The sequence below is a fragment of the Mustela erminea genome, chromosome 4 (assembly GCF_009829155.1).
Source record: "Mustela erminea isolate mMusErm1 chromosome 4, mMusErm1.Pri, whole genome shotgun sequence".
Lineage (NCBI taxonomy): Eukaryota > Metazoa > Chordata > Mammalia > Carnivora > Mustelidae > Mustela > Mustela erminea.
In genome coordinates, this window is record NC_045617.1 from 59,193,415 (window position 1) to 59,209,107 (window position 15,693).

Below are 15,693 nucleotides of genomic sequence, written 5' to 3' on the forward strand. Positions count from 1 at the left end.
TGATGGCTTTTGAAAACCTTTAAAATACTACTAGCATCTTTCCTTTGCCCTTATTTTCTTAGTCCCCCCCACCCCATCCTGCTGCCTGGAATGTGAATGGGTTGACAGGAGCTTGAGTGGTCACCTTGAACCACAAGACTGAGAGCCACACCTGGGGAGTACTGAATTATATGCAGAAAGGAGCTGGGGTTTCTGAGGGCTTTGTGAAGCAGAGGCATTCATCCCACATGGCCAACTTCTGGATTTACGCATAAGAAATTAAGCATCAGTCCTCTCTAGCCTTTGCTATGTTCTGTTTTTGTGATTCACAGCCAAACCTAATTCTCCCTGATAAATCAGCCAAACACAAATCTTAAAGTAATGTTAGACTAGGCCCTCTCTTCCAATACCCACATCCAATCAGTCTCCAAGTCCTATTGAGCCTATTACTCTGGTATCTTTCTCTCTTCTCTTAAGCTGCTGTGTTTTCAATGCTAGCCTTCAGTTCATCCTTGTCCAATATATGCTCCACACTGTCCCTGGAATGACCTTTACAAAACACTTTAAATCCCCAATTAGCCTCCTGAACTTATTCCCACTGCATACAGTTCTTAGTATGGAAAACTATTCATGATCTGGGTCTCACAGTCCATTTCCCGCCACTCCACAAAACTGGTGATTCTCCAAACTAGAGTTCTGGACCATCCCATCATATTTCATATCTCTGTGCCTTTGTATGTGTTGGTCCTACCATTTGGCATGCCTGGTCCTTTTTCTTCCTCAACATTCTTCTAGATCCTTTATGGAGCATTTTTCTAATTCCCAAAGAGAGGAAGGGGACCCATCACTTCTCCCTTTGTGGTAGGATGAACCTTATATGTACATCTGTATTGCAGATTTTACTCTGTCCCATAATTACTTGTTTATATGTCTCTCACTTTTAGACTGTGTGGTTTTTGATGATATCTTTCCTTTTATTATTAGCATTTAACCCAGGGTGGGACACATGGTAAGTGTCTCTCTGCTTCCACTTTTGCACACCATCTGTATTTGTTCTTACTGCTTCTATAACAAATAAGCACAAGCTTTGTGGCTTCAAACAAAGCAAGTTTATCATCTTAGGTTTCTGTATATGAGAAGTCTAAAATGTGTTGGCTGCATTCCTTTTAGAGGGTCTGAGGAGAATCCATTTCCTTGTCTGTTCCAGCTTCTAGAGGCTGCCCACATTTCTTGACTCATGGCCCCCTTCCATCTTCAAAGACAGGAGTGATGGTCAAGTCTTTCTATAGGGCATCACTCTGACTCTGACTCTTCTAGCCTCCCTTTTCACTTATAGGAGCCCTTGTGGTTACAGTGGGTTCACCCAAGGAATCCAGGATAATCCTCTTATCTCTCCCCATCTGATTAGACAACTTAATTTCATTTGCAACTTTAATTTCCCTTTGCTGTGTGACATAGCAAATTTGGAAGTTCCAGGGATTAGGACATGGACATTATTTTACCTACCACACCAATTGCAAGTCTTTCCTTACCAAACTAGCCACCAGAATGGTCTATTAAAAACATTTGTTAGATAACATCACAGCTCTGCTGGAAACCTGCCAGTAACTTCTGCTCTCAGTTAGGGTTAAAGTCCTTGTAGTAATACTTCTTACTTCTTACATTGTCTGACCCTCTTCATGCTCTCTGACCTCTGGCTTGCTCTGTCCCAGCCAATCCCAAACATACCAGGACAATCTTGCTTCACAACCTTTTCCTCAGATAGTTATATTTCTCACTTCCCCATTACCTGTAGGATTCTGATCAAATCTCAACTCACCAGTGACTTTCTTGACAAAATTTTATAAAATAGCAACTCTCACTCTTCAATCAATTCTTATTATATTATTCTGTTTTATTTTTTCTTTAGTCCTTATACTTAAATGACTTACTCTATATTTACTGCTGTCATTTCTAATTTTCTGTCTTACTCAGTTGGATTTTTTGTTGTTGTTCATTTTTGTAGCTCTAGTCCTTAGAAAAATGCCTGACATAGAAAACGTCCAATAAATATTTCCTTAGTAAAATAAGTGGATGGATGCATGTATGTATGAAGTACTGTTGTTCTATCTAGATCCAGAAAGGTTTTATGAGGCGAAGGAAAATGGAAGGTCAGTGTTAAGCTGAGTGCCTGGATTTATCTCAAATCTATTTTTTAATAAGAATTTTTTCATCTTTATCATTAAATGAAGAGGCCCATATCAGCCTCTTAGGAGAGTTCATAAATCAACATGACTAAGTTTTCAAAGAGTTATAATTGGCTCTAACTATACTTCAGGAGAGGCAGAGATTAACCAGTACCATGCCAGTCCCATGGCTGATGCCATGCAGAGCCAGCCCCCAGTGAGCTTCTGCAAGCCTATTCTGTGAGCCTCAGAGCCAAGACAAAAAGTAGCATATCTTAAGACTGACATGTTTTAAAATTTAAGAAATTCTTCATTTGCGAGTGAAAATGATACCTTTCCTGTTAACTTTTTTTCAAATTGTTTTCTTTCTGTTTCTTGGAAATGTTGAAAATAGTTAATACCCTCTATAAAGCATATATATGTTCCTGACAGAAATCCCATGTTATTCAAATGTTTAAGTGGTAAAACTTCTAAGATGAAAAACACATGTACACAAAAGAAAAAATATGCTCAGAAAATTTTAAATCTCAGAGTGAATTTTCTGAGGACAATAGAATTCTCTTCAGTGTGGGCATAATGGTAATTTACTGAAAGTAGCCCAAATTTCATGCAAAAAAATGTTCTAGGAATGGCTGACAGTTCCTCCCTGAGGCAAGTGAAGAACCCTGATGCAGAAAATACCTCACGATTTTCTGGGTCCCAAATCATGTGTCTGAACCTATTTCTTGCCTTCATCACATTCCAGAACTTTTGTCTTGGTTGTAAGATTTTTTTATATAATTTTGAAATTGGAAAAAAAGGAACCTGAAGGAACGAAGGTCAGAAAAGGCATCATGTTATTTTTTGCTGCATTTTATACTGAAGCAAACAAAGAAACAGCTGATAAAATTTAGTGTCCTTTAATGTTTATCCAGCATCTTTTTTTTGGGTGTATTAACTTTATATATAATTTTCAGAGTGATGGATATGCTCACTGTCTTGATAGCGTTGTGGCTTATGGTATATGCATATGTCAAAATATCAAAATGTGCACTTTAAACATGTGTAATTTTTTTTTGCCAATTATACTTCAGTGAAGACATTTTAAAAAATTTAAAAATGCACACACACAGTTCTACCTTCTAAAGCTCCCCGGTCCAATAAACTTCTGTAGCTATTTACATTAACTGAAATTAAAGAAAATTAGAAATTCAGTTCCTTAATTGTCCTAGACACAGTTCAAGTGCTCAGTAGTCACATGTGGCTAGTGGCCCCCGTGCTGGACAGCACAGGAGTAAAACGTGTGCATCATTGCAGAAAGTTCTACTGGACAACATCATTGTAAATAATTCTTCATTTGCCCCTTACTCACATTTCCATGCTTCACCTAACTTTATGCCCTTATCAAAGCAGAGATCTCCTTTCTTTCTCATAGAAACTAGGGCAATTTTCTTAAAATGCAAATCTGCTTGTCACTTTCCTGCTCAAATTCTACCCCCTCTCCCCACCCCCGGATGAAATCCAAACTCCTGTGAGCGGAAGCTCCGAAAGGACCTCTCCATCCTCATTTCCTACCTTTTTCCTTCCTTTCATTCTCTGTGCACCTGTTCTCTAGAAACGTTCATTACCTCCATTGTCCAGAAAGCTCTCTGCTTAAGTCTCTACTTAGTATATTTATGCTTATACTTTTGAATTAAAAATATGATCTTATCTGTGAATTCCTCTTGCTCAGGTGGACAATTAAGTGGCTACTATCTTTTGTCCCATAGCCTATTTATTCTAGAGATTTATTAAGATTTTCTTTGTGGGCTAATATATAGCCATCTCTATCAATGTTCTATGTGGACCTCAAAAAGAAGGTACAATGTCTGATTATAGAGTAGGAAGTATGATATGCATATTTTACATCATCCCCACTGATGGCATTTTGCAATACAAACTGCATTTTCTCTCTTCAGACCTAGTCTAAAATAAAATATAATCATATATATATATATATATATATATATATATAAAATATGAGGTGAAGGAAATATATATATATATATACATATATGTTCATATATATATATTCATGTATTTTAGAGAAAGAGCATGCAAATGGGAGTGGGATAGGGTATAGGGAGAGGGAGAGGAGAAGAAGACTCTCCACTGAATGTGGAGCCCTAGGTGGGTCTTGATCTCACAACCCTGAGATCATGACCTGCCAAAATCAAGAGTCAGACACTCAACTAACTGAGACACCCAGGTGCTCAACATAATCGCATTTTTAATGGAAGTTTTTAAAGGTTTTAAACCTAATTTCTTTGACTGTCATAATAAATCGTATATCTGAATTCCCTCAATTGAAAAAATTCAATACAGTTTTAGTCTTTCCTATTCTTTTTTTAAATTTTTTTTTAATTTATTTGTCAGAGAGAGAAAGAGAGAGAGAACAAGCGAGCACAGGTAGACAGAATGGCAGGCAGAGGCAGAGAGAGAAGCAGGCTCCCTGCCGAGCAAGGAGCCCGATGTGGGACTCGATCCCAGGATGCTGGGATCATGACCTGAGCTGAGGGCAGCTGCTTAACCAACTGAGCCACCCGGGTGTCCCTAGTCTTTCCTATTCTTGACCAAATACTTTACCATTTCTTAAACTCAGGTTTCAAGTCAGGTGATTATATGTATGTATGTGTGTGTGTGGGATGTGTCTGTCTGTCTATCTATCTATCCCATCTATCATCTATCCATTATGGGTGAGACCTTCATGAATGAGATTAGTGCCCTTATAGGAAGAGACACGAGGGCTTCCTCTTTCTGCCCTCCCCTGTATGATGATACAATGAGAAGATGGCTTTCTGTAAGCCAGGAAGAAGGCTCTCACAGACACTGACTTGCTTATACCTTCATCCTAGACTTCCCAGCTTCCAGAACTATGATAAATAAATGTTTGTGGATTAAGCCACTCAGCCTATGGTATTTGTTATAGCAGCCTGAGCCGACTAAAACAGTGTATCTATGTATAAGACACACACACACACACATACACACGCGCGCGCGCGCTATAAATCCTGAATGCTGACAACTTTCCTCATCATTCCTCTCCGTATTTGACTCCCAGAACACTGGCAATTAGATACTTGGACTCTAGGTCTTCAGGCGGGAGTTTGAAAGTATCTTCTCAGGGTATCTGAAAAATAAATGAAGACCTACAAATATAATTGAACAGCATTCAGCTGTCCAGATAAATAACACGAAGGATTTGGCAGACAGTTCTTCCCACTTGCTGAGAGATCTCAACTGAGTCTTTAGTCTTCCTCTTTTAAACATGAATGGACAATCAAGAACTCTCTTGCATTTGAGAGTAGTCTCTAAAATGAAGGAGCAGCACCCAAATAACCAAGCATCAAAAACAACTTGTAATAAGGAAAAACTATATAGAAAGGAAGAATCTAGTAAAAATGTTATCAATAGCCACAAGAAATAAGTGAAGAGATTGCATCCAGAAAGAAAGAGCATATAGATAGTACTATAAAATGGAACATTCAGGAAACATAAATGTTTATTCCAAAAGAGCTTTTGGAAATTAAAAACATGTTAGCAGTTGAGACGGTCAAATGAAAGATTGGAAGAAAGCATAAGGAAGTTTCCAAAAAAGAAGAGCAGAAAGACAAAAACACAAAAGATTAAGAGAGGATTGAAGAATTAGAGGACTAGTCCAAGCTGTCTAGTATCTGAATAGGATTTCCAGACACAAAGAACAGAGAAACGTGAAGAGAAGGAATTACCAATAAATAATTCAAGGTATTTTCTAGACTTGAAAGACATGTCTCTTAATTAAAAGGGATTTGAAAAGGATCTCTGCACAGCACTATGAGTGAAAACAATGCATTCCAAGGCACATCATCATGGAACTTAGGAATGTTGGGTATGAAAAGAAACTTATACAAATAAAGAATCTCTGAGAGAGAACAGATCCATACAAAGTATCAGAAGTCAGTATGATTTTGGACTTCTCAAAGCAGCACTGAGGCAAACGATACAGAGCTAGAAGACAACATTCTGAAGGAAAATTCTGTCTGACCCAAAATTCTATGCTGACTCAAAACTTTTCACTCACATGTGAAGTAAAAACAATTTTTCTGCTTTTAGATATATAAGATCTCAGAACATTTCTATTCATCATTTCTTATGCTGTTATTAGGAAATATACCAAGTACAGAATGGGGAGCAAACCACGAAGAACCATGGGATATGGTAGAACAAAAAGATCCACCACTGGAGAGAGGTGGGAGGAATCTCAGTATACCAGGCCGGGGTTAGCCAGTGGCCATCACCATGACACCTTTGGCCACTGTGTCCACGTTTAGCCTGACAATACCAAAGTGTGCCTGCCTGAATTCTGATCTGCCCCCGGTTTGTCTAAACCACATGCTGATGAGTTCTGTCTCTTCCTTCCATGCTCTGCTGCCAGATTAGCTGAGGATTCTCATTGCTCTACTTTGACTTACTTCTGAGGGCTCGAGATTGACTATGGTAGAAGCAGAGAATACAGAGCAACCCCAGCATCTGATCCACACTTGATTCCTGCCAGATGCCCTGAGTATGGAGAGTCTCGTTTTTTCTGAACTTACTAATGGCCTTGCCCACTGAAAGCCTCATAAGGGCCTCTTCTATTTGCTCAAGGAAACTGACACCTATGACCTAGACTGTTGAGCTTTTATCTTATAACGCGGTACAAGTGGCTTTTTTCTTATGCAGGTAAGTTTGTGTTTGCTACTTTAAGTGATCAAAATTTAAATATGTTAAGTGATTAATAACTAAATGTTTGTTTGATGAAAAAGGAATGCTTTCATCCTAGGGTCTTGATTGGTCCTTGCAGGCAACACAAGAGTTGAAGAAATGGTTGCATGGGAGTATCAAAAAGGTGGCCTTGACCTGTGGATGATTAGACTGAAGACCACCTAAAAAAGATGGGTAATGGGAACTGATGTGCTCAGTGGTTGACTGTCCCTGAAAGATGCCTAAGTTCATGTGGCAGAGGTGAGCAACCTCACTGCCCTCTCCACAATTACCTTATTAAGAGCTTATTTCAATGGTCCCTTTTGATATGACTGCCACACGCATTAGGGCAAAAGGTTAAGACTCTGGCCAAGTTCAATATGTGTTGTCACAGAATTTGTCCTCCAAAAGCTTGTGTAATTTCCCACTGTCTCTGGACTTTGAGGATGATGAAAACAGTATTGGATTGCTAGACATTAAAAATTACTGATTTCATAGAGCTAAACAAAAATTCTGTGCCCTTTGTAGCATTTTGACCCCCTTCCTCAGTGTTCACAAATTTCTAATCTCCTACAATGGCTACTGTCTATAATAACACTGACCTTTTCCTGAATTACATTTTTACCTTTTCTTTGAATTTTGTTTCTTGATTAGATTGTGAGCTCCCAAAGGACAGCTAATACCTCTCACTTCTAATTTTCCCTTTAGGTTCTACCACTTGGCATTGAAAGAGTAGTACCAGTTTCTACTCTTCTTATTCCAAGCCAGGTCAAGTACGCTCTAGCTCTCTCACTGCACATTTGTTACAGCTCTACCAGAAAGGCGAAGTTAGCCTTTCCACTTCCCAGAAGAATACACTGAAGCTTAGTGGGGTTAAGGGGGGAATCCCTCAGCCAGTGAAAGGCAGAACTGGGAGTCAATCCTGAGGCTGTCAGATTATGCAGCTTCACATCCTAGGCGCTATGCTATTCAAGCTCGCTATTCAGGTCCCTTTTGTTTCAGACAGAATAGTTTCCTTTCAGCTTTAGGAAGGTTAATTTGGGAAGTTGTCACAGAGGCAATGAACATTGTTATTCTGTTCGATTCTGCCTTTTCTTGTTTCAGCTCTCTATCATGATTGTTCCTATTTATTAACTGGAGGGGCTGTGGCTGGGACAGTGACAGGAATGAGGGAATGCTGAAGGATATTGGGGAGATCCAGAGTTTGGGGGTCTGTGGCAACAATCAATATGGTAATCGTCTAACAATCATCAAACAATTTAGCGGTAATACTTGCAGTATCCTGGGACGGGTACTTTCCATTTCTATTCGCATATGAGGGAGGGCACAAAAGAACGCTATTCAAGATTAGCAGGGGTCCTGGCAGAACCCCAACTCCGCTCTGTCCCCATGCCCCCACCCTTGTCTCAAGCCCCTCGCCTGTCACTTCTTTGCATAAAAGGGATCAAGCCTCTCAGTGTGGGGAGTGGTGAGCACTTACATTTAGGTTATGAAACCCGCTGTTGCAAAGAAGCAGAGAGAAGGAAGATTGTGGAAGGGGGTGGGGCAAGTGGACAGGAATAAAGAGAAGGGGCTGAAGTCCGATAAATGGGCAAAAATAATGAGCTGAGAAACTGACTTGCTAGCAAATGGCCAGAAATCTGTGAAGCAGAGGAGAGGGTTCCTGTGGAGAGTGGGGGTGGGGCATGAGATAGGAGAGAAGGCTTCCTGAGAGAAGCGAAGAGAGCACAGCTGCTTTTAATACTGATCCATGCCTGGGCCATCCCCCAACTACTTTTCCTGTATTGTCTTCTTAAATGTAACTTTTGATACGTGCAAAAGGATATGTATAGATCCCAGGTGATGTTTAAGCCATTATAACTTCATGTCTAAATAAAATGAGAGAAAGCATATAATAAGTAAAACAGGTTCTAGTCTTGGGTAAGAATGGAAGAAGGGGAGGTATCTGGAATAGGAGACTGATAATTTCCCCCTTTACTCCTCTAAGAAGTATACTGCATGTAAAAAAGCAATTAGTATTAGGGATGTAAACAGCTTTCCCCAGTTTACAGAGCTTACTCTACATCCCTACACAGCTGGATTGGAGACAGTACGCTCAGGCCCTCCTACAGGGAAACGGTGTTTTCTCCTGGTCACAGTCTTAACTGATGTTAAAATGATAGAGCACTGTGAGTCCCTAAGAACGCCTTCTCTAAAAATTAGATTGTGTAACAAGAAGTTAATTCAGGGAACATTACCTGAGAAAATTAAATAACTCCCAATTTGAAAGTGTGTTCATCAAGAGTGATCCACCTGAAAAGGAGCCTGACTATTATTTGGTTGCACTGCATAGTGACCCTCCCGTAATGACAACCCAAGGGTTTCCATCATCTGTTTACTGAATGTCTTCCCATGTCCTCTGGGACCTTGCCTGAGCCCACGTAACTTGGATGGAGGCACACAGGGAGCTGAGATCAAAAATGTCAAATCGTCTTCTCTGTGCAAAAATCCTCCATCCTAAACAGGAGACAGGAACTGTCTGGGAGAAGATGCTGTTGGGTGTTCATAGTCCCTGTCATCAGCAGATGAGGGGCCTCTAATCTGGAGAGGTGAGAGCGCTGGACAAGAGCTGAGAGAGTTGATTCCAGAGCAGGGGGCTTTGCAGCCCTCCCCCATGTTGAGCCAAGTCATGATGGGAGAGGGCAAACGAAGATAAGAGAAATGCCATGGAATTCACATGTTGCTCAAGCAGAGAACCCATGCCTTGCTTTTGGTCTGGAATTCTCTCCTGTAGGAATATAATCAATAATGCAGTGTGTACACAAACAAACACACCGTTTGTTTTCCTTTTTAATGGGAATTGTGGAAATAGCATTTATAAACATCTGCATTCATAGGGCAAAAACCATACAGACCATAGTATATTTGTGTTTGAAGTTGCACGTTTATTAATCTTGAATATCAATAATAATAAACAACTCACTGGACTATGCTAGAGAAAAAGGTAAATTATCTTTCTAGTTTCTCCACTGAAGACTGTATCACAAAAGCAGTATGAGTCAGAAAAGGCCAAAAAAAAAAAGAAAAAGAAAAAGAAATAGCATAGAGAAGAGGCAGGCAATTAATGAGTAGTAATATTTGTCAATTTTCTGGATTTTCGGTTTGTGGTCTTTTCAGCTTTGTAAAATGAGTAAGTTGTTGTGATTAAATAAATGTTCATGTTTGTACCTAATTTTTTTTTTTTTATGTGTATTGCATTCTCCTTCTTAAGGCCTTCAGAATTGCTTAATTTGCTGTCCCACCAAACTACTTCCTTCTGATTCAGTTATAGAAAAATAAAAGAAGAGGAGCAATCTCTGTACACGGAATCCAGGTCTCAAAGATACACTCATGAATTAAAAATACACTCAAACGGCCCTTGGTCACTCAGCTGGTTAAGCCTCTGCCTTCACCTCAGGTCATCAACTCAGGATCAAGGCCTCCAACAGGCTCCTCCTCAGTGGGGAGTCTGCTTCTCCCTTGCCTCCTGCTCTACTCTCTCTTCCTCTCTCAAAAAAACAAAATAAAATCTTTTAAAAAATACACTCAATATATAAAAAATATATCATTTTGTTTTTAGTAGAGATTGTGCTCAGTTTTTTCTTGTTTTCTTTTTTTTCCTAACAGTACTAAATGCAATTTCCTTCAATGAAATTAACTGTTCTTTGTAGGAGACACTGTGGTGTGGGAAAGGGATGTGGTCTAGAGACAGACAGGAAAATGTCTGTGTTCTAGCACTGCCACTGACCAGTGGCGGGCTCTTGAGAATGTCTCTGATCTCCCTTCAGCCACAGTCTCTCATTGGTCCTGAACTGATGCATAGTAGACACACCACAGTGAACCAGCCCCACAACAGGATCAGTCCCTCCCTATTTCAGAAAGACCTGTCCCCAGGCCCCTCTGCCAGACATGAAACGCTTTCATGAGTAGATGTTTAAGTTTGTGAGATGTTTTTCCTGCGCGTATCTAGATGATTATGTGGCTTTTCTTTTCTACTCAGCCAAAATGGTGAACTGATTGATTTTTATAAGGTGAGACTTTGTATAACTGGGATAAACTCCACTTATTTATGGATATATTAGTTATTGTTTTTCTATATTGCTGGATTCAACTTGCTAATGCTATGCTAGGAATTTTTGTGTTTGTGATCTTGAGGGATACTGGTCTACAGATTTCTTTTCTGTGTGATGTGTTTGGTTTTGATATCAGCAGGAGTGTTGCTAGGGTGTGTGGGCTCCAGGCAAATATTTTGCCAGGCCTTTGTCTATATAAACAATTAGATTTCTTAAAAAATTTAATTTAATTTTTTTAATGTTTTCTTTTTTAAATTTATTTTTTATTTATTTTCAGCATAACAGTATTCATTATTTTTACACCACACCCAATGCTCCATGCAATCTGTGCCCTCTATAATACCCACCACCTGGTACCCCGACCTCACACCCCCCGTCCCTTCAAAACCCTCAGATTGTTTTTCAGAGTCCATAGTCTCTCATGGTTCACCTCCCCTTCCAATTTAATTTAATTTAATTTTATTTTTTTCTCAGTGTTCCACATGCACTGTAAAGTCCATAGGCCTCTGTGAGGCATGGGGAAGAAATAAAAGAGGTACTTATGCAGTTGTTTATTATCTAATTGGTGCACAGAAATTTTCTTTGCAGTATCCATCTCTTCCTATTTAGGGCCCAGAGCCATTTCTTCTAGTTCTTTATCATCAGATGTATTGCTACTTGCTTACTTCCTATCTCCCATCTAGAGAAATGCTCTTATTACTCACAAAGCCAGAACCTATTTGTATCGAAACAGCACAGATCATCATACACCTATAATTCTGTACTGTCATTTACTTGATGTTGATTATGTCATTACTCATGATGCCACATCACCTATCTGCCTGCACCCCCCCCCCCCCCCCCCCGCCCCAAGAATACTGGCTTCCAATGAGACACAGTGAAAGTTATTACCAGGCTTTGTTGATGATGACCACAAATGCAGGTCTTACCCAGAATGTGCAGGGAAATGTGAATGACATTTCATTTTCTGGTCATGTTTAATTTACTGTTTGGTACTTTATAGCACAAATGTAGAAGTTTTAGGCTCTAATAGGTGCATTTCTAGAACGTGATCTTCTTAACGTTGACCACTTTTTTGCATTCCATACATTGCCACTGTCGGGAAGAGGACTAAAGGGAGTCTACAAGTGAAGTAAGAGGGGCAGTCCCATTTGTTGAAATGTCCACCTGTCATCTGGTGTGACTTAAAGCCATCCTGGAATAAGATAACCAGTCAGAGGCAAGAGAGAACATCAATCTGAAGGGCAATGGGTATTGCAGAGCAAAGATCTCAAAAGCCCTTGGAGGAGACAGGCATAACCACTTCCAGAGGACAGCTGACCTATCTGTGGAGCTTACAGAGTGGCTTGGGCAATCAACCAGGATGTAGGAAGTGCATCGGGTAAAGCATTCTCACCAGCAGGGGTGAAAGACACCTGCTGCCTGCAGGTGCTGTGATCGTGGGTGGCACTGTAGTCAGAGGGTAGACATGTAAGCGTTGGGGCATAGGTCCAAATATGTACCAAGGGTTGGCAGTGAACTCTTAGTAGCCGGGAAACCTAAACTTGCTACATGTCCAACATGAGTGAGAGTTACTTAAAATCAACATGTCAGTACCATTCTGGAGGCCCAATCTTTGATGACCCCACAAAAACAATATTATTCCAGCCAGAGGGAGTAATCTCCTTGCAAGGCATCTCTGGAACTAAAACCTTGCTATGGGGTCCTGCGTTGACTCCATAGGTATGAATCCCTGAGTGAACTGGGGCATACGGTTGATAATAGGTGGAGTAGAGGGTCTGAGAAGGGAGAATCTGGGACCAGGACCAAGAGGTACCTGTCTAATCTCAAGGCATCTTAAACCGTTGCTAGTTTCAACTGATTCCAGTCACCAGACGGAGATTTAGAATATCTTGAGGAGGGCATTCTGAAGTATGCTCTCTGGGATATAAAAGCCCAGAGCAAGGCCCCTGCTTGCTTGAGTCTAAGAGCAATTAATACTGGATATCAGGTGAAATTTTTCTGTCATTTATTCAAATATTATTTTCTGCCTCTCCCTCTTTCTTCCTTTTTTTCCATAGGGCTCCAATTACATATATATTATTCTATAGGTTACTGAGGTTGTATTCTTTTCTTTTCTTTTTTTTTAGTCTTTTTTTCCCAGTGCTTCTGTTTCGATCATTTCTATTGCAATCTCTTCACATTTGTTGATCCTTTTCCCTCCGTAGTCTCTAATCTTCTTTTAATTCCATTCAGTGTATTTCTCATATCTAAAATTTTTATTTGCATTTTTTATACCTTTAATTGGTCTTCCACTCCTGTTAATTTTCCCTCTGCCTGCTTGACATATGGAGCGTAATTGTTGTTTTAGTGTCATTGTCTACTAATTTCGTCTATCAATTCTGAGTCTGTTTCTGTTGATGGCCTTTCCCCCTATTTGAAGGTCAAGTTCTCCTGCATCTTAACATGTCTGGAAATTTTGATTGGAAGTCAGGCATGATAAATTTTGTCTTGAGTATCGGATTTTTTTCTCTTCCTTAAAGATTATTGTGCTTTATTTTGGCAGGCGGTTAAATTTCTGAGGATCAGTTTAATAATTCTGAAGCTTCTATTAAAGCTTTTAAAGAGTGGGTCTTGAGTAACCTTTACTCAAAAAGTGTGACTATCACTTGACCCTTCTGAATGCTGTCTCTATTCAATGAAGTCTCTTCACTCTGGCTAAGTGGGGACATGAATTATTCCTGGTCTTATGTGAACTCTTGGATTCATCCAGAGTATGGCCCCTCAGTAATTGTTCTTTCCCCCAAATATATTCATGTGAAGATTGATATTCAGCCAGACTGAGGGGATTCCTTGCAGATTTCTGGAGCTCCTTCACTTCATAACTCCCTTGTGACCAGTGCTCTGCTCCACAAACTCTAGTCACCTCGGTCTCCCTGAACTTTGGGCTCTTTAACTCAGTGAGGCCACTGGACTTTGTTTGGGATTCCCTTCCTAGGGTGAGGGTCTGGAAATTGCCTCTGGGCAGAGAGCCAGGGTGATCATAGGGCATACCTTGTTTATTTTTCTTTCTTCAGGGATCTTAGTTCTATGCAGCTCTGTTGACAAGTGTCTGAAAATGAGTGTTTTTATTGTATGTTACCAATCATTTCTAGTTTACAGTTATGGGGGAGATCATTCCAGATTCTATCGCTTCTTCATGGCAGGAAGCAGAAATTCTCCAGACACAATATATTTTCTTTCAGCTTTGAGTATTCCACTCTGAGTGCAGAATGAATGCTGCAGATTGCTAGCTTCTCTCACAAATGCAACCTCTATTTATTCTGGGGCTTTCCTCCCTTATCTCTTCTACCCTTAGTTCTCAGAAACTTTTAGCCCAGAATTTCAGCTGGACTGTTGAAATTGATATACTGACCTCCTGAATTATAACTTAACTAGTGCCAAGATTATAGTCTCAAGCTGAGCCGGTTCAAATGGAAAACTCATTTCTTGGAGGCATGTTATTGGGGATCTGTTTTTGGAAAACAGCTTTGTAATATAAAAAATTCCAAAATTAATAATGACTGTAAATATATAGAAATAGTGGTAAAGGGATGATGAGGGACATTTGTGCTTCCCTGAAACTGCCAACTAGAGTATATGGTTCAGGATAAAACTTGCCAAGTGTCTCACCTTTTAAGTTCAGAGGAATGTCTTCTGGATGCCAGTCCCACACTGTGAGATTTGCTAACAGAAGGCATCCAGCAGAACCAGTTTCTTAAACCCCACTCCTTTGGTCTTTATAGAGTAAAGGACACAGAGCAGGGAAGGATATTAAATCTTTGAAGGAAGGTTCTTGAAGTATTAACAATACCTTCTCCCTCCTCTTTCCTTGGTGGAGAGCCTTGGGAGGCAGGGAGCAGGGAAGTTTCTATTGGTTCCACCCTCTTGTGTTGAAATCTGTGTTTCCCAAGTTCCCTCTACCCCCAGTAAGAACTGTGGGGGCGGGGGGTAGTTTTGTGTGTGCTGAACTGACAGAGCATTTGGTGTTGTTGATGGAACTTCAAGAGAGCATGCCCCAGGGCAGCCTGTGTTCCCACCCTTGGCTTGGCAAGGACTGATGAGTGCTTGCCATGAAAGGTAGCTTGGCCTTGCCAGAAGCAAAGACTTTTGGGTGGATTAGGTATTGCTTTCATAATAGGGGAGAAGAGGACAAGGGAACTGTGCAAGGGTGGGCCCTGTGGAGCAGCCTAATGAGCTGACAATTTCATCCCCACTCCAACACTTGATTCCAGCCCCTTGGTGTTGGGCTGGGAGACAGAGAAGGGACTCGTCAGCTCTGATGTCACTTGCTGTGTAAGCAGAGATCATCCCTCCTCTTTTCCAAGCACAGGGCAAACAGAGAGGGAGGGGGAGTTTTGACAGTTTGGGTTTCACAAATCACAGGATCAAATACTAAACTTGAATGAGGTGAAGAAATAAGATGTCTGGCCTAGGCAGACATCTTGGGAAGAGTGTAGTTTTGGGGATCCAGAATATTTAGTGTTGCTTGAAAATAAATGAATTTCATTTTGCATGTATCTATATTGAGACTACTCTATCAAACATATCAAAGTGCTTATGCATGTATGTCAAACCAGAGACAGTATTTTAAAAAAAGCTTTCATATTGTGCCTGATATTAACACGCTTGCAAAATTCCCTTGAGAGAATTTTACTGCATGGATTGATTTGACTGAGGTTTTAAAAGTGTATTTTTTC